General features: G+C 29.3%; 1 protein-coding gene across 6 annotated transcripts in view; it reads right to left on the bottom strand.

Moving 5' to 3' along the window:
- Window positions 1-21,549, bottom strand: part of zfh2 (Zn finger homeodomain 2) — a 561,880-nt gene that overhangs the window by 220,975 nt on the left and 319,356 nt on the right. For 2 of the 6 annotated variants that reach the window (XM_014421672.3, XM_024364357.2), the window contains exon 1: window positions 19,058-19,446. The exons of 2 other annotated variants lie outside the window; for them this stretch is intronic. The gene's annotated coding sequence lies outside the window, so the exon portion shown is untranslated. Of the gene's footprint in view, window positions 1-16,563; window positions 16,647-19,057; window positions 19,447-21,549 lie in introns of those variants that run through there. 2 more of the 6 variants (XM_024364355.2, XM_024364356.2) reach the window with 2 other exon arrangements.

Below are 21,549 nucleotides of genomic sequence, written 5' to 3'. Positions count from 1 at the left end.
TTTTTATAGCCCTGATGAAGACCTGAAAATCAGGTCGAAACGTTGGCATAAATAAATATTTTTTGTTTATTTATGTTGTTTCTTTGCTGACCGCACCCCCCGACCATCTTCTCCAATCAAAAACTAATTTCTGTTTCAAATTATAGGAAGAATTGAAATTAAATTAAAGCACTCGAATGTGTGATAGTAAAACTATTTTTAAAAAAAGAGAGATTATGATTTTGGAAATGTAGGTAATATTACTTTTTAGTTATAGTTTTTCCTAACCGTAATCCGGACTAAGTTTATTAATTAAACGATTATTTATAATAATTATTAATTAATTATATTATACTAATTAATATATTTGAATAGTAATTTATAAACTTAATTAAAGTTATTAAAATAATTAAAACAGGGGATCGAAATTTAAAAACAATCAATTTGAAAAATAATTGTAAACGATACAAGAGCACCTAGCTGATCAGAGGACCTTGGCACGTGGAGACCCCTAGGGGGAGGAAGCGAACCACCGACCTTAGTTCGGGGGTTGACCGACAGATAGGGGTGGCGTTCGCAACCCTTACACAATCCCTACAAAGGGTTTCCTCCGAATTTATCAGAATATATTAGGCTTCGACAATGCATCGGAAATCGTCAGCAAAGGTGCCAGCATTTATCGGTACGCGACAACAAAAAAAAATAGATATATTATGTATGCAAATGGGTTTCCGGTGGTTGGGTATGTGGTACGTTGGTATGGCGGGTGTCGTGCCGCATGTGCCGCATTAGATAATGAACTGGCATTAGATTAACAATGGCAACCCGAGAATACTACTGTAATTTTTTATGTAATACACTTTTCATAAGAGGCGTGCTTATGAAAGGTACTTAATGGAGGTAAAAAAGGGACATATGTTTTACTAGTTATAACAAAATAAATGTGCGTACGTTATATATTTTTCCCCTTAACAACTGAAGGTAACGAAATATTTTATAAATAAACTGAGAAGAAATATGCAAATTATTTTAGCGCGAGGACATACAGATAGCAATCTTGGGTGGCGATCTATTGTTTCACCGCTTATTCGAAACCGCGCTATCCCACAATCTGAGTTTTTTGTTTTCACCATTGTCCCGAGCTGTGTTTCCGCTTTTCACATTAGCTTCGCCAGCGACGAATATTAGACAAAAGAGTTTTATGAATGAACAAACAAAACAATATCTGAAAATGGGTTGACATTGATTATTCGATGTATAATTTTTTTCCCCTAATAGTAATTCGGAGATACTTTAAACTAATGTTGTTTATACAAATTGCAAGTTATACATAATTTTCAAGCACTGATAGTACATGTGGTTTCTGTCTAAATACTACAGCTTTAGGACTTTATATATATAATTAGATAATATTTTTTCTTTATTAACAGTCTTGATGTATGCAAATTTTACGTGCTCGAAAATTTTCTGATCGTTGAGAACAATTGAATCACCTCGATTTAAAATTGTATCAATACTTTTCTAGAAAAGTGAATCCCGAATTTTGAAAGTATCTCATATGTATTTTTTAAATAGGCACATTTTTTTTTTTTAAATAGTAAATCTGTAAAGCTACAGACTTAACAGATGTAACTTAAACAAAAAAAATTACATGGGTAAATGACCTGTAGATACATTATTTATTTTTTTATTCATTTATGGTTATAGAATACATTGGAAATGTTAAAATGAAATTACTGACCATGAGTCATGTATATATTCCCTTGTAGATGGCAAGATTTAATTTTTTTTTTTCAATGCTTCAGTTACCATATTATTTAAAATTTACAAAATAAATTAAAATCATGGTTATACAATAAATGTAGGAAGATATTACAAATTGAACGAAACAATAATTTTTAAAAGTAAACAAATATAGATACTGTTGCCCTGAATAATTTTTTTTTGTTACAAATAATACATACATTAATAACATAAATTATAAATGTTATAGATATTGTTTTGAATTATTATAATTGTGAGAAACTTTGACTTGTTCTGACATATATTCAATGTTTTTCAATCATGGGAAACAACAGACACGACGAAGAAAACCAAAAAATAACAACGATCACAAAACAAACATTCTTCTGTATAATTTTAAATTGTATTTCTTGTGGGAAACGCCTAGTAATCGGGGATGTCGACAGAATGTAGTGAATGTTAATTTCAATTGAAATTAAACACGGAATGAATTATATTTAGTTCATAACAAGATATTAATAATCATTTAGCCTCAGACGAAAATGAATACCCTTGTTTAAATAATGTGAGGGAGAGCATTGAGTTAGTGGCGACAAGAAAAGGATACAATGGAGGCGACCCTCAGTCTGGAGCGGGCAGACGGTACGGCGGCTCCTGAGGAATGCGTGGCGTGATTCCTCGTGCCGGCTCGGTCCGAACTGGAAGACCGTCTGGAGTACACCTTATCATTGGTAGATACAACATAACACAAGGCTCTGAAGTCGCGAACCTCCAAATGCGAATTCTCTACAAAGACAAGGATAAGCTAAGCCAGGTACCGGCGTCGTATTGTCTTCACCTTTTTTTTTCTTTTTTTTTTTTTTTCTCCCCAGATTTTACTCTTGTTTAGTTCGTTCCGCCGTTCCCCGTCAGTGGTTTAAGTACCCTCGCTTTATCAATGATTTCTACATTATTTATAACTCGTTTTCAAGAATATTTTAATTTTTTTGTTTTTAAACTTTCGTATACACCCAAACTAAAGGTAATAAGTATCAGCGCTCTAAAGAATCCATTCATATAATAAATGCATACTAAAAATAATTAAGAAGTATAAATAAAGTAAAAAAAAAAAATAATAATAGAGATTATAATAAGGATTATACACCACCGATAAAAATAACTAGACAGACCAAATAAATAAGTAGGAAACAAAGAAAATAGTAGAAACAGTAAAGTACAAAATCATTAGAATTTATAGAATACGGAAACAGTGAAACTATATTGAACCCAAAGATTCATTTCTTACACAAATTCTTAACTTATATTATTAAAGTATAAAAATATATAGGCCGTAAAAGTTAAAAAATATTTAAAGAACAATTCATGATGTGCTCGATTCCTAAACTTATTAAAAAAAAGTAATAATGAAGCTAAATAAATCCTTGAATATACTGAAAATCTTTTTTCGATAAAGCCGTTAAAAGTCGACATAATTAAAATTTCTTTATTTAAAAAATTAATAAATTTACGCTTCAAACATCAAAAAGCAAAAAATTGAGAATAGTTTGAACATCTATTCTTAAATTTACGGATACAATAAAAAATTAGTGTATCACTTATAAAAATTAATTTTTATTTTTACATAAATTAAAATTCAATATCTATAAACTATTATATTTTTGATGTATACTTCAGTCCTTATATATAAAACTCTATTAAATAATAAATAAAAATTGTGTTATTTGTATTAAATTAAAGAGAATTATACATATTACTGTTAAAAAATGTTCATCCCTCTTCCCAGATCTCAAATATTAAAAATTCAAATCCTAAAATAGTATTATTATAGAACATTCTTTTCTCAATAACTGTAATTAAGAATTAAAGGAAAAATTAATAAAAAATATTCTACAGTTAAAGATAAATTGACGATAAACAGATTTTATGGTTATTTAGACAAAATTATATCATTCATACAATTGATTAAATAATATTTTAATAAATTTTAATTCCATTTTATTTATGACAAGAAATTATAGAGGACAGTAAAATGAAATGAAAAATTTGAAAAAAATTAGTTAAAATACACAATTGCATTAATACAGTTAGAACTCATGAATATCGTACATGTTTTCTATAGATTTAATTAATAATGTAAATTTCTCATATAGTAATTAAGGTATTTAAAATTTTTAAAAATTACCTATTTACTTAACAGAAGACACTAGGCAGGAAACTAACTACACACATCTGTTCAACTAAACGTACAACTCCGAACTAGCACCAGGCAAGAATTTAAGAGCCCAGATGCTAGGTAGAAATTTTACCTGTACCAATACATTGTTAAACCCTTACCGACATTGTCATAAAATTCTGCCTGCTAAAAAACCTTTGAACTTGCCGACAACGTTTTGTCTAAAATATTTGTTGATTGACAAGTTAAAAATCCACTTTAGCAGGTTGAGTTGTTTCGAAAACAGACAAAGAAACAACTGAAATAGATGGAAGGGACTGAAAATGTGCTAACTTAATTTATAAGAACAAAAAAATGTTTAAGTAAATAAATATTTGACTAATTATGGAAACAATAATTGATAGCTCTGATTATATAGTAAATTTAACTGGTAGAAAATAATTATAAATGTTTGATCAAATACACTATATAAAATGGTATATGCACAATTTGCTATTGTTATTTTTATTATTACTAAATAAGAGTGAATTTTTATTTGTATAATTTAAATTTTCCTATAATGTAGGATCGACAGATAAAAAGAATTATATTTTTTTTAAATAACAATGGATTCAGAATATAAACTACATTCTACGAAAATATTTATAGAATTTATTTTTTGTATATTATAATACCTTGTAAGATAGCAGATATTTATTTTGAATCCATAGATAGATACATTATAAATTAAAAAAAAAAAAAGGTTGCCTGAGTTTTTCCTCTCCCAAACCCTTAAATATGTTAATTTTTAATTAGATCTCTCTTACCTCTCCCAACAAAATACCTATAATATTTAACAAATAGTAATAGTAGTTATGAATAAGTATACACAGTAATTTATAGATTAAATGAATTGTAGCTTTATAGTTTTCCACTTTATTGATCAAATATCAAAGGTATTTTACGAATTTATATATTATTACGTTTATATACATTCTCTTTAATGTTTTTTTTTTTTTTTTTATGATTTTGAAGTCGATGGGACAGAGCGTAATGTATTAAAATAAATGATTCTACGTAAAGTAAGTTGACAGAGATATATGGTTTTGATATGTATGTCCGTTACTCCAGAACTGTCTTCTCGAACTCCCTCATATTGATCCAGGACTATAATCTAGGAATAAAAGTCAATTAGGTCTAATCTAATTGAACGAGCTGTTGATTTAAAGATTCTTCGTCAACATATGACCACCCCCATTCCGTGTCCGAAGAACATAATAGTCAGAAAATAATCTTGGAAGATTAGGGTCATAGAGAATATTCCTGAGAGAGACAAACAAGCTGATATTCCCTAATCCCTATTCCCTATCCAATCCCGGCAAATGGCGCTCATCATAACGGGCGCCGAATCAGACTTCGATGAGCAAGGCTCTCATTACCGACTTCTTGTCGGGACCAGGGGGACGATTAACCTTTCTTGAAGTGGAGGGCATCCCGGTTTATGCCGATGGGTAAATATAAAGAAGTAAAACTTTTTCGAAACCAGTCACTTGAAAAATCAAGGTCATACAAATAGAAAAAAAATATATTAATCAAGAATAGTAAACTTAGCGATTCATTCATAAAGGAATAAAAAAAAATAGTATTAAATGCTGTTTTTTTTTGCAACTAGATGTTTTTAAACAAATATTTTAAAGAAATTTTATGCTAATCAGTAATTCGTATTAATTTATTTAACTACTAGAGAGATTTCACGTACATTACAAATCTATAAAATTTATAAACCGAGGTTTTGAATGCATATCACAAATTTAAATAATACATGTACCTATCATCACAGATCAGAATACAACCTCTATAAAGCCGATTATATGCAAATTCTGCCATCTTGATTTAAGTTGCATTTTAACGTGATTTACTACTCTCTCTAATGCAATTAAAAAATCTTAACTCAATATTTGACATCAATAAGAGTCTTGGCTTAAGATATTTTTAAATACTTGCATATTGAATAAATATAAATACATATTTTTGTCTTATATATGAATAATTTTTATCACATAAAATTGTAATAGGACCGTTTTCAGAAATGGCAGTCAATGACCGCAGAATTTCGCCATTCCGGGAACAAGAGGAGATGTAAAACAAAAAGCTTTTGAGCAACTCGGGTCATCGCGCCGTGCAGTTCAATGGACGAACCTTGTCAAACCTCACTAATTTTTACTTGATCAATAATTATAAAAAAGTTAAAAATTTAAAAAAAGAAATGGTGGATTTATATTTAATAAGACGATATCCCCTCCAGAAAAATGTTAATTTTTCATCCCTTTCCTCATAATAAAGTGTACAATCGTGACCTCCATTGTCAATTGTCTGTAAAATAATGGCGATGAAGAAAGAGAGGGAAAAAAATTATTTAATGAATGCTCTATTTTTTTTTTCATAAACAATGAAAACGCTTTACATAACCGCCACGGCCTTTGGGATCTGCCGCAGTCCCGGGCTAACGAGTAGAAAAATATTGTCCCTTAAAAATAAATTAATTCGACGTTCAAGAATATTCCCGCCAATTAAATAAATTGTCGCGGCTATACAAAAAACATACGGGAAGTCTCATTCAGGCTTCCCATTCATTTGTGAGGGAAAAAACTATTGTTCAATGCAGCATTTAAATCAATTAAATTAAATTACATAAGTTTTTCTTCCTTGAAAATTTGTTTCTATAATAAATCTATTCGTGAAAGTGGAAAAGAGTTAGTATTTAACTTAGTTAAATGCTCGAATGTCCGAATTATCTAAATCGATATGTAACAAAGAATAGCTAGTTCGAATCCTTACCTAACAGGTGGTACCACTGTCGTGACAAGAAACTTTTATTTTAGTGAAAAATAAACGCTAAGTCGATTCTAATGGAGTTCCGAGGAAATCTACAAAGATTGAGAAAAAAGTAACTTTCTAGCCTTGTTTTAATAATTTTATAACTTACTTTTCACTGAAAAAAAAATACTATTCTTATTGTCTATATACCGTATAATTAATTAAGTACACAAATTTAAGCAAAATTTCATTTAAAAAAAAACTAAAAAAATAAAACGCTAAATTGCTAAGATAAGCATATTATACAAAGTATATTGAAATGAATTTTCATATTCCAATTTCGTTTTTAAATGCTGTTTATTTAAATTTACTATTTTTTAAATAAGTATTTTATATTTTATGTATTGGTTACCAAGAAAGTTTTGTTTAAAATTTTGTTTGTTTTAGATACTCAGAACTACTTCTTTCCACAGAGAAGCCAAGAAGAATCTATTCTACTTAATTTAATAACACAGTAAGTAAAGAATTATAAATAAATATTTTATCAGCTTAATTTTCATTAGCTCAAATTAATAAAATAGTGAGCAGAAAAAAATTAAAAAAAAAAATTATACATTTTGTCATATATTATTTTTCCAAGGGTGCAATATAGTCTTATATAGCTAATAAATTTAAAGAAAAGGTGTCCATTAATAATTTTTCTCAAATGACCTTTTAGGGGAATAGCGACTTAATGTTAATATTATCCCTAAATAATTTTAGCTACACATAGAGTATTGTATATTGCATTATAATACAAAGTATATAAGAATAAATATAATTAAATAAAAAATATAATAAATTGTTTATATATGAGCAGCCCAGCTCAAAACTTCAAAATAAAATGAAGAGTTAGAAAAAGAGTTAAGAGTAGTTTGAATTGTTTAAATTCTTTTTTCTTGAAATTATTAACTATATATTTTAGACATTTAAAAAAAAAAAAATTTACGAGGTTGAATTATATTTCTTTTAACATATCTAATTAAATTAAACATGCTGCTACAAGTCTGAGTTTATAAATTAAACATTGATTAATACCATATTACAGACTTAGGAATTTTCTTTTGACAAAAATTCCCGTTTATCCCCGGAGCTTGACGTCTAAAGACTTGGCCAACTACGAAAGTAATTTTCGAACGAACGTCCGAGGGAATAATCAATAAGACTTTCTATACAACAATAAAAGCTTTAGGCTCTTAATAAATTACCTCTAAGATTCCCTTACGTAAATACTTATGTAAGTGTCCACAACGTACACCTTGGCAATACGTTATTAGAAACGAAACGGAGGGACGTGTAAATTATTACCCACGGGCCTTTAATGTGCGTACAGAGGAGTAACGCTTTGAAGAGCACGGGGTAGGAGAAAAAGAAAACAATTTCAAAAGAGCTAGGACGTACCTGGATAAGGAGTAACATACAGTATGATGTCATATAAATTAGAAAACATGAAACTAAAAAAAAAAAAAGAAGAAAATTATCAATACAATTCACAAGGATTTTAGTAATTGAATCATCTAAAAAAAAAAATTAAAAAATCAAAGGAGGGACATGTTCCAAGACTTTCGGAAATCCACTACTCTTGTTCGGGACTATTTAAAGACCTCAAGGATCAATAAACATCAACAAACATTAATAACCAAACAAACATTTCAAAGGATGCTAGGAAATATTAAACAAACAATCGAACCTTAGGTGGCAGATGGTGAGGTCCTATATACCTCCTGGGTTTTTAGGAGCTAGTTCTCCTTCAATAAAACAAGACAAAAACAAAACAAAAAACAAATGGAATCTAGCTGACGAAGCCACCTCATCTGGTCTCCAGGGGTCTTCGGAATGATGTAATAAAAAAAAGGACGAGAAATATTTTCCTCTGTCAGAATGTGTCACCAAATATCAAATTAGTGAAAACAATGATTATATACCAATATTATGAATAAATAAGGCACGTCGGTCATTTTTATTTTTTATTATGTATGTTTCTTCAGATTAATTTTGAACCTGAATTCTATTAAAATCTTAAGGCGAATTCTGAAATCAAATCGAATTAGGTGTGAATCCGTAATGTTTGTCTGTATTTGTTGTGGCATCATCAAATGTTTACACATGTAATACTTATTTATTTACTACTGTTAGAAGAATTGTAATAGGTAAATGTATTGCATATACTAGAATAGGATTTATGTATTTTAACTAACAGTTTTTTTGTTAAAATTCATATTATATGTTGCGTCTAATTTATCCTACAAATAAAGTTCAAAAATGGTGGAAATTATTTTCAGTAATTGACAATTTAATTAAGAGTTCTAAACTTTGACATAAAAAAGATTAGTAATTGAAGTACTTCTAATAATATCTGGTTTTATATTTTTTCTACAACCCAATTTCGGAAAAATTATCTGGTATAAATATTTAGTTAAAATTATTTAAACTCATAAAAATGTCTAAATTGAAAGTCTACTTCACAGTGGCACTAAATACATTTCCACTAACGTTATGAAAAATACAATAAAGTTTCTCTGTTTAAGGAAAATTACAACTTAGCCATCAATTTTTATACTAAACAGATTTAGATTTGATAACTAAATATGTTGTATCAAAAAATTGAAAATATGTAATTTTCTTGATAGAGAGAGCTTAAGTTGTACTTTTCATAAAGTTAGTAGAAATGCATCACTGTAAAGTCAACAATCTATGTGAAAATAACAATTGATCTTGGTTTTAATGCAATTATTTTAAGCTATATTATAAAATAGTAGGTGGTTGTAAAAAAAAACATTAAAATAATATGAGTATATAAAATAGTATTGTTTGGTAACTTATTTTGGGTGACATAACTCACCAAAATCTATGACTAAACCTTTAAAGTGATCTAATTCAAAAATTTGAAGACAAAACTATTAGAAAGAGCAAAGTTGAAATAATCAAGAAAAAAAAAACAGATACTATATATGATCACACGGAGACATACTTTACTGATATATTCCAATCTGTTGAACAGAGCTCTTTAATCTTTTGGTATAAACTGTACATCAAGCTGTCGAGATAAAACTGCACCTTTTACGGCAGAGCACTGACATCTGGCCTTAATTAGTGCATTTGGGATATGGTGCTAAATAAATGAATGTCCTTTACTTTTGAACAAAATAGCACTTCTTGTAAAAAAGTGCGTTAAGTACAAGAATTGTAGTTAATAAAAGAAATCGTTAGGGACTATTTTTTTGTATAAGCTTAAAACTCATTATTACTAATTAAAGAGTAACATTAATTTAATAATACTACAAAAAATTGTCTTAATTTATTAATTAATTTAGGTATACATTAAAAAAAAAGCAAATTACATATTTTTAAAAAATATATTTTAATATTTTGAGCTAAGGATTTCTTATTGTTTTATATAGCTTAGGAGGATTACCTCATAGAAATGTTGTAACGTCATAGGAGTGTGAATCCTCCTTACATTTCCTACAAACTTTGCATTAGTGCTTAATTCAAATTAACTTAAATCAGCTAAAATATATTATGGACTTTCTTTGTGTATTGCATAAGGAGTCAAATATTTATGGATGACTACATGTATTTAGAAATATTACTTTAAAAATAGTAGTAGTTCTTTTAACGGTACCCAATACCAGCCGGACAAAAAAAAAAAAAAAATAGAAAAGACGCATGGCGATTATAAGTATACTGTTGGACCATGAATGAACCGAGGTAATATTCAAATGACTAAATATATCCAACCCTTTACAAGCGGAAGGGTTTCTACCCCCGACGTTCTTGTTAACATTTGAATACTCTCTTGTCGGCCAACATCGTGCCTGGCGCGAGCCTCCCTCGAGTTCTTGGTCGGCGCGTGTTATCGTTCGGGAAACATTTGCATAATGTCGTGTCATTATCGGCACCCCGGTCCTCAGCTTCCTAAATGTCCCTGGTAATTCCTCGTTTTGGGGTGTACTCCCCGCTGTGTGGTCCGCGTTGACAAGTCCTCTTCGACTCCTAACATGTCGGCAGCGGCATAATGAGGCCTTTTAGAACAGGTAGTCTTTTCAGCTGTCAGCTCGAATTTGGATGGCTAAATCTTTAAAGGGACCATATCAATTTTATTCGGCATAATGAATATATAATAATAATATCTTATTCAGGCCGGCTACAAACTAATTCTATAAAATTTACAGAATTTTGAAGTAAAACTTAATATCGATTCCAGAACACTCGTGCCATAACATAATTAATTTTGGGTGTTCAGACACAAAATACCAACTACCACCACCCCCCCCCTTCTCAAATCATCAAATTTCCTCAGCTCCCTCTTAAAATGCATTACCAGAATGCAGAAAAAGAGGCTACCTTCAACCCATTTTTATCATGGTTTCATCCCCACGCACCCATGGGGCTTAAAATAAAAAAGATCCAACCGTTAGTAAAACTATAAGTTATTAATGAATTAGTGTATACCTCAATCCCCAAACTTTAGGGCTATACTTCAAAATAATACAAAATATAAGCTAGAAATAATAAGTTTTATATATTATAAATATTTGAAATATGTGTTATGTTACTAGCATGAATGTGAGAAAAATTGTGCAATTTTTATTTTAGCTCCTATAGAACACACCAATATCAGGTTTAGAAAAACTAAACAAGCCAAAACAGAAGAGAGGACTTAAAATGCACATCAAAGGAAACAATATTTTCAAAAAACTGTCACCTAACAACTTGATCTACTCATGTCTTAATTTGTTTAAGAATTGTAATTATTAACTTGGATAAAAATTAAAAATTATGACTCTTGACTATGCACTAAATTTAACAGTACATAGACAGATCACTAATTTAACTTCTTAATATTCTTTTATTTCCATGTATCAGCTTCTTTAAAAAACTAAGTTAACAGTGTTCATTTACTTATATATTTTTCTATTTATAAATTTATTTATATATTAAAATCGTTAATATAATAAAAATAAATATAGTTTATTATAAGAATGTAGAATCTGAAATCGTTTAAATAAATCTTCCATGATTGTAATTTTTAGATAAAACTTTGTATTTCCTTTAAAACATTCTTTTCCTAGAAATATTTAATGATGTCACAAAAATTAATACATCCATAATTAATTCTAGAAACTAAAAATAAATTATTGATATAACTCTTTAAAACAACATTATTTAATTATAATGTTTTTTTAACAGTGAGCATTTATTTTATATTACTAAATAATGGTATTCATCTCTTTCATTATTATATAAATATGTATTTATAAACATTTTAAGCATTTCGGTTGAGTTAATCTAAAAATATTAATTATAGAAAATGAAATGAAACAAAAAAGATCAGAGGGAACGCTCAACCCTGGGGCAGTACGGTGCTGCTCCTAGCGGCGAGAACTTGAATCACCCCCACTAGTTGCCTGCCGTAAAAAAAAATACAATTTGCATATCTTAATGCAACATTTCCCATCTAATTAATACCTATTAATTATATTTCATAATAAAAAATTATTACTATTTAAAGAGAAATGTGTATAATTACCGAATACTAATAACTTGAAACAAAATTATAATTTTAGACATGTCTAAGAACTGATTATAAATTATTTAAATTTTCATCTCCGAGCATATAATTCTTATTATATTATTAAGTTTTATATTTGAGATGGAAAAAGTAACGTGTATTATAGAAATTAGCAATTGAAATGAAAAAAAAATGTAAGATTTAATACCATATGGGCTTATAATTTTGATCACTTTAATGTTTATTCATTAGAATCGGACAGAACAAACACCTATAGCTTTAGTGAATTCCTTAATGAATGGTAGCCCTCAATGGACGGGCTTCCTGGTGCTTCAAAGACTCTTTGATAAAGCCCCTCCAGGCAGTTAAGTTGTAGTGGACTTAGTAAATATAATGGCAAGGAGAGAATCTTCCTTCTAATTCTTCTGTCGTTTTTTATTCTCCTTCACTCTTACTTTTTTTGTTTTTTTATTTCCTTTAGAGTCTTGGCTGAACGCTCATGAAGACCGTCGTAAAAACCGCGCAGCTACCGGGAAGAGGTTGTTTCGGATTTATTCTCAAGAAGGACAAAAGCTGTTCTGCTGCAGTAGTAGGGATAATGGACAAAATGGCGGCTACAATTAGCGAGATAATGGGAGAGCCATCACAATGCTTGCCGTTGGAGCGCGTGGCGTCCCGCAGGGCACCTCGTTCAGTGCCTTCATATCACCCATATCCAGTACTTTTTGGAACACTAGCAATACGAGAATTACCTATTTGGAATACAGCGAGGGAATTATTTTTTACTTTAAAATAATAACCAAGATTTAATCGATATCTACAGCATAGGAACTAACACTACATTTCTTAGCTTCAAAGGCACTGTCATGGAAATTAATTAGGAAATGTACCTACGCAAGTTTTTTATTATAAGGTTAATGCTCTTAGCCTAAAGTCTCCTCCAATAAACGGCTTTACTAAGGAAAACAGAATCTTTTTGACTGAATTGGTTGTCTCAGATATTACCGCGGCCAAACTCTTTAGCATTATATATTAGATGGTGTTCAGAAAATCTAGATGCTGGCTAAACAAAACCTCTTGTTAAATAATAATCGTTAAGTCACAATTTTCATTTTTTTACTCATATCTTTTCAAAACTTATTAAAACGATTTAATACCCCAAATCTATAGATATTTCAGTATATAACACAATAATAAAAAAATTAAAAAAAAAACAAACAGTTTAACAGCTAATACTTAATATTATTTTAAAATATATTGTATAAAGAAAGTTATTCATAAATTAAGGAAACCAATGAGAACTAGACAAACAAGAGTTAAGTTTTAAAAACGTCAAAACCGAAATATTTAATACTGTCAACAACCAAGTTTAAAAAAAAAAAAAAAAATTTGATAAATCACTAAAGTAACTTTTTAATTTCAACTAGTCAAATTAAAATCAAAAGTTCCACAACAGAATCTAAAAATACATTCAAACTAACTTCTATATTTATTTCTGTCAAAATTCAAAACCAGAATATTTGGTAGAAAGATGTCAAGTAATTATAAAATAAAGAAAATCAAACATAAAACCTTCAACTGGCTCAGATAAAAGCTATTATATTTTATTTCAGATTGAAAAAGTACATATTTAATGTTCATAAACTGACGATTTGTGTTTATTTATTTTTTAAAGAGAGAAATTAGAATGGTCTAGCAAATTTCCATCAAAAATTAAATTCTCTTTTGAAAATCATCGTTCTACTAAACCATGTTTTTATTTTTTTTTTTTTAAACAATTCGTTTATGAATTTAGAAGATAAGAATAAAATATGACTTAAATCTCTATGCAAGTCAAATGAACAAACTTGACAGAACACCTTTCAAATTATAATTAAAAATTCCGCATTAATCACCGTGCAAACAGAACAAAACAGCTTCATTTAAAAACTCATTGTATGTAAGATGAGTAATTAACAGTTTACAAGTTTACAATTAGACATGACAGCCGTAAGAAAAATTCTTAGAGACAGCTACCTGGTCAGAAAAAAAATTCTAAAGATTCCAAACACCCTCAACTATTGCAGTAAAATAAACAGATTTAATTTCCTGTAAACAGATATAGAACAAATAATATAAAAATAGTTTTAAGATTTATTTACGTTTTAACAGAAGCTATTACTGCTCCAGATAAGACTTTATCGGACCATTTGTCTTTGTTTATAGTATTTTAACAACATACTAAAGGAAATATCTTAAAATACTTAAAAAATACTACTTAATCAGTCAGATTTTATTGATAATTAAGCAGATAAAAATTGTAAAGCTCATAATTATTAATCTGATATTATTTAAGAGTTGAATTGATAGAGAAAATAGTTACTTCTATTGAATAACAATAAGCAATACTGAAATTCCAAAACAAAACATTTTATTAATAAATAAATATCTGTCCAGTGCATTGTGTGTGTAACACACCATATTTTAAATGACAAACATATTTACAATAATAGAATTTTTTAAATTGAAAAGTGTCAAGTACTTAAATACTTTCAAAATATATTCTAAATAAACTAATAATGTTCGTTTAATATTATAGTCAAAAGATAATTTTGAACTAAAAAGTTAGTAAGAAGGAAACAAAATAAATTAGGAAGTCATTGACGCTGGAAGTATACAAATTCATTCATCCGCACAAAGTTATTACATTAACGAATAGGAATCCTTCAATAGTATTCCTGATAAATTTCTCAGAATACAACTTCCATTCTGGATAGAACATCAATGGACGCGAGATCTTTGCTCCGGATACAGATCAAAAAGATTTCCCAGAATTTTTACCAAGTCCGCATCGAGTCGGCATCCGTTTATACACAAGGCTTTTCCTAATTCTGTTAATGTCTTAGTCCTGACGAGAGGAATCAAGATTTAATGGCTGTCGGGTGTAGAAGAAACGAAGGGCGGGGGAAAAAAAATTCCAGGACACGGGAAAATTGTCCTAAACGTCGGGTAATCCGTCTACTGTCATCTTTACTAATTTTGTAATTATCTTCATCAGCACATCATGGAAGGTTAATTTCTTTCATGTCTGCGGGCGGGTTATCATCACATTTCTTAAAAACCAAAAGATATCACAAACAAAAAGTATTTAAATCTAAAATCAATTAGCAGAACAGGCGAGAACAGATTGAATCAGGATGTTAAAGAAAATAATAATAACGAAATCAAAAATAAATATCTAATATAAGAAAAACGGAAGATAGAAAATATAAACAATATTTGCTATTACCTGACATAAAATTCCTAAAACAGAAAATACAAAGTCGTAATTTTAGTATTAACTTACTTTTTGGTTTGTGATGTTAAAATATATTTTTGGAACACTACAGATTTAAATTTGTAATACCTTAATAATTATGATCTGGATTCTTTAGAATAATAAATTGCCATAGAAATATATAATATTTTATCATTTATCTTTTAAATTAAGTACAGTGGTTACAGAATTATAAATTTTATCGAAATTGCAGAAAAAAGTTTTATATCAAAGACCAAGTTTTAAGCAAGGGAGTTCTTGCCATTAAAACAAAAAATAATATTTTCATTATATTACATACGTTGTTATGTTTACTTGAAATATACAGAAATTTCAGAATAGCAGAAATTAACTGCCAATAAAAAAATCAAAACAACCTGCACATAATAAAAAACAGATTTTTTGCCGAAAAAATATGAAAACTTATTCGCAAAAATAAAAATAAATATTCTAAACAATATAAAATCTGAGATATAGTAACTTTATTATTTTTGTTACAAATACTATAATTTTAACAAAACATTTCTTATTCAGTAAATTTCAATATTAAACATTTTTTTTATATTAAAGAAAATGTATTAGAAAAAATATGAAAGATATATTAGGTAAATTTTCATTCTGAGAGAACTTATATATTGAACTTATCTCATCGTTGGACTCAAAATTAAAAATCGGACATTCTTAAACAGAAATATGATTTTATAGATAATAAAAACAATAGCTTAAAATTTACATAGATATTTTAATGCTAATGGTATTATTTTTTTTTTTAGGTATAAAATATTTAGCTTTTAACGGAATAAATATTGATTATATGTATTAAATACAATATAGTTAGGTCACCTAATTGTTAAAACATTTGTATCATATTTTATTTTAAAAATTATTTTTATCAAAAAAGTTGACTGAAAGCAGACCGTATATTTAAAGTTCGGAATTTTTTTATAATATTTAATAAAACCAACTAACCTTCGTGAAAATATTAAAACTTATTTATTATGTCTATGAATTCAAAAAACTTACAATATTTCGAAAAGTCCTCAAAGATATATTAGAAAATAAAATAAAACTCAACTATCTCCGTCAAAAGCTCACAAACGAACTGACTGGTAAATGAGATTAGTCTCCTTAAGGAATTATGGAAGTAAACAATTTAATGATATTATATTGATAACAAACTTTGATGAACTTTGTTCTCTGTTTATAATAATTAAGGAAAGGTCTGATCCGATCAAACCGTGCTCTGCACTGAACAGACGTGTTGGGGTCCGGAAGTTTTTGTGTAAACAACACGAAACATTTCCGCTACAAGTCGCCTGCTACAAAGGCAGCACGAATTCTTCATGTTTTAGGGGTTGTAAATAGTAATAGATGTAGATAAACTAAATAAATATATAATCACGGATAATTCATCACGTAAAAAAAAGGATGTAAAAAATATTAATTTTTTCCGAATTCAAACGGAGATAGTATATTGGTAGTTCTACAAAACTAGTTATCACTACATAAAAACCTAAGTGTATCAAAATAGAAAATGACTTTAATAAAATCACAACTGGCTCTATTTACTGTCTAAAAAAGAAAAAAAATGACTTCACACAGGTAACCCCAACAACCTGTCGAAACAAAAGAACGGCCCGAAAGCAGAAAGACAAAAAGTTACGGCTTTGTCTTGAGGCGGGCTCAGGCAATGAGCCAGCTAAGAAACCACCCCATACTAACATTTAATATCATCGGAAAACATATGTAAACAACTGCAGTACAATTTCAAATATAAAAAGTGCCAAAGGTCACTCGTAAAAAAAAAAATAAATAATAAAAATTCAATTCAAACCTTCCTACCAGTTTATTTTTGTCCCTTATGGCCGGTTGGAGAAGCACACAAATTAAAAGCGAAAGGTTGGACAAAACCGGTTCCCGGCCTGAACACACAAAAAAATTCCTTTCCAAAAGTGCTTGGCTTATCTTCTGAACAAGGGGCCGACATCCCTACAAAAGATCCTCCAGTTACTATCCCCTAAAATGGCATAAATCTGACACTCGCCGAAAAGGAAGGAGGAAAATAAATGAATGGTAACAAATTTCAGGATAGCCAAATTATTTTATACCCATATCGCACGGACTCGAAATTTAATATATCGCACAAAAATAAGGAAAATGAGTTTTATACATTGATAACAAAAATTTAAAAATTAATTAAAAGCAAACATTCAGCTGCACAGTTGTTTTTAAAAAAATGATCTAAAGGATTCCCGGTGAGAGGATAAAAAAATATTAGTTTTAAGTGAAATCTTAATGAATTCAAATCAGAGACAAAAATTAATTTACATCGAGTCAGAAAAAAACTAAAAGTGTATCAAATAAAGAGTACGTGCAATATCCCGCTATGTCCCGGATTACTACAAAAAATATTGCAAATCTTGAGTGACCTTAGTGTAATTCCACATATTATAACTTTTTTCATCCCATTATTCTATTGTACTACGCTTGCCTTATGATTTCAATAATACTGAAAAACAATAACAAATTTCAAATGAACGAAATCTGAGTATAAAAAAATAGCCATAACTCAAATGCTGATAAGTCCATTTGAAAAGATTTAGTAAGCCATTCCAGAGCTAGATCGGGCTATGAGATATGAGTTAAACGTTCCCCGACTTCACTATCAAAGTCGTTTTCTTTAGACTTCTCAATGACAGAAAATATTTTTCTCATTGTGATTTTGGCAGATTTTAGCACCTTTTTTTTTTTTTACTTTCTTTTACTATGTCCTGTTTACCTCAAAGATTCCGACACACTACACTCAGGTACTTCGAGTTGACACTTGTAACGACCCTCGGAATGGTCCACTATGACGAAAATGTGAAATAGGTAAAGGTCATAAGAAGCCTTAGTTTTATGCCTCACGAAAGAACCGCAAATTTAGGCGTCGAAGTCTCCCGGGCACCGAATTCGTCCGGATTTTGGACTCTTTCGCGGCAGAAAAAAATTATTTTCTCAAAACAGTACAATCTGATAGTTGATATATTTTTTAACGTCTAAAACTTTACTTAAAATTTAGTAAATGTAAAATAAAATTAGGTTTACATTATGGAATAACGCCTACTAGATATAAAAAGAAAAAAAATAATAGTGAAGTCGATGATCAGACGAAAATCAGCAGTAGCTAAGAATAATGTTTAAACAAAATAGCCAGTTATTAAGCGGATAATTACTTAATGAAGCCATGGATTTCGTACGAAAGATGAGTAATTACTGCTCTCGAATTGCCGAAGGGCAATCAGACATCCGGCTGTGGAGGTCAATGCGCGTTCCATTAATTTTTTTTTAATATTAGGTGAAAATATTAATTTTAAAAAAGTTAAATAACCAGTTGGAACTTAATAATTTCAAATTAAGTGAAGATATACATATTTTTTAGATTGGGCCGAGTGAAATTAAAGTATATGAGTTAGTATGACAGGGATACATTTAAGGGTTAATAACAATCAATGATAAGAAATTGAAGTCGGCCTACCTTCTGGCATCTCATTTGAGTGATGAATCCTTGCCTTCTTTTCGTTGATTACACAAATCACACACATTCACTAGAGTCTACAGCAAACGAAGAGTTGTAAAAATATTTATACAACTTATCCGTATACTCAATATTCTTTTATATATACAGGATACAATGTCAAATGAAAACCAACATAAATCGAGATTGTAAACAAGATGTCAAAAAAAAAAAAAATTAAAACTGTCCAAGAGGCAGCGTCTTATAAGAGTTGCTGAGGGAGTAGCTGAGACAATATAAAAATATAATATGATAACAAAACTAAATGAGAAAACAAAACAAGTGATAATGTTGTTGTGTCCCCCACTGTCGTGCGGCGGTACTCCCTTGCTCGATCGCTACTCTTCGACTGTCCTGCCCCGACTGAGCCATGGAGGGGGGATGTCCCGGAGGAGAGGGGGTCTCCCCACCCCTCTGCTTTGCATACCCCCACCACAACCCTGCCCCCCTTCCCCTCCAGAAGGAGGAGGTACAGGAGAAAGAGCGGTAATTATTCAGAAAAGGAACGGAAAGGAACGCCCCTGAAGATATTAAAACCACCCCCCCCCCACACTCCCTACCCTCCCTTCAATTTTTCTCCCGCTTCCTTGTTTAGCCGCTTCTTTCCTCCTCTTCTTACTTCCCTCCTCAAGAATAATTGTTCATTACTGGGCCGTTCTTATTAGCCCCTTGAGTCAATTTTTAATGGACCTTTTTATACTTATTTACTTTTCTCTTTGCTCTTTCTCTCTCTATATTTTTTTTCTTTTCGAACCGAGGAAAAGACCTTCCTAAGCTTGTTAAAGTTAAAAACTTTTTTTTTTATAAACCCTTTTACTTCTCTGCGTTTGCCCCTTTTATTTATCTCGAAGAAAACTATAAATCTTCGGATATCGTTAACCGGCTTCCAAAGAAGAAATTGGCAAAAGTCTTTAATTTCATTTACGAAGGATATTGAAAAGAAGCCGTGTCGAATTTTGTTGAGACTCTTTTGCGATTTGTTATAAACCGACATTTATTCAAAATGATCTCTGTCTATATACACCAGTCTTACAACCAACCTGTATATTGATAATTAATATGAAGAAATGTTTATACAAATAAAGATTTTATTTTTACTATATAAGTAATTCATAAAACTTTCTTTATAATTCATAAGGAGGCAGAATGGAGATGAATTTTTTTTTCACAAATTTTATATCTAAATAAAATATAATTTCAAGCATTAAATCATTACCAAACTTCAAAATATTTATAAAACAACGCATTAAAAAAATACTTGTTTTTAAGGTTCTCATCGTCAAATAGTTTAATCATATCAAAATGGAATTTAGTTTTATATTCTTTGTAATAAATCTTATGAATTACGAATTTCAGTTTTTAGTCAATCCATTATTATTTTGCTTATCTCGGTCGGGCAAGAATTTAATATTGTGCAGTGAATGGGTACTGCAACTGGGTAAGTACAATTTAGCGTTTCAAAAAAAAAACTAAATATTAGAAGTTTTTTGTTTTTGATAATCAATTTATCTATTTTTGAAAACAATAAATCTGTGGATCGTCTGTGACAGTTAACAAATTGTTTTATAGAATGATACAGATCTCATTTAATGGAATATTTCTGTGCAATTAGCAACATTTTGCCAAGTTGTACTCATCCTTAATGAATTAATTTTTTTAAAGTTTATTAACCAGATAACTACTGTATTTCATTTGTTTAGTAATTACAAATAAATAAATTATAACCATGTTATGTTATGTACTTACTGACGTAATGATATACAACTACAATTTACTAAACCTGTAGGTAACACAAGGGGATGATTAGGGGAGGGGAGAAGCTAATGGACCTCTTAAAATTTATAAATATAATTTCATATTAATATACTGTAATGTTTAGTCTATACGATATGAAACTTATTAAGGAACAAATATAGAGCCCATAAAATAAAATGGCGTCATCACACCGGACTTAACGCATTATGATCACTTAAGCAATGATAATAAAACATATAGTAAGGAATCTAATCCATCAAGTGTTATATATGTATTAATGTTGGTTATTCTAATATTTAATTAATATCATTAGGGTTATAATCAAAGTAATTAAAATGGGGTGAAAATATTTTTTGTTTCTGATCGCATTTCATGTACATTTTTGTCTCAACCATCGATTTTATTTGTATATATAATTATATGTGAGTGTAACTTACAAAATTTTTAGTGACACCGGATTTGTAAGGAGCACAGCTTAGGCGACAATATATTTAAATTTAGGAAATGAAAACATAACAAAATTGCATTTCTATTAAATTTATGAAACTAAAATTACATATTGTGACGATAGGATATTTCAAAATATCATGTTGGCAGTTATCTCATTTAGTCGATTCATTATAGGGTCATGTTATCTATATTATGAAATATTTACATAAATAAAAATTATCATTATCAATTAAAATTTTTAAGAATAT

This window comes from Halyomorpha halys, unplaced genomic scaffold (genome assembly GCF_000696795.3).
Source record: "Halyomorpha halys isolate HHAL.00 unplaced genomic scaffold, Hhal_1.1 Scaffold332.1, whole genome shotgun sequence".
Lineage (NCBI taxonomy): Eukaryota > Metazoa > Arthropoda > Insecta > Hemiptera > Pentatomidae > Halyomorpha > Halyomorpha halys.
Note: the sequence above shows the minus strand (reverse complement) of the source record. Positions and strands in the feature narration are given on the sequence as shown.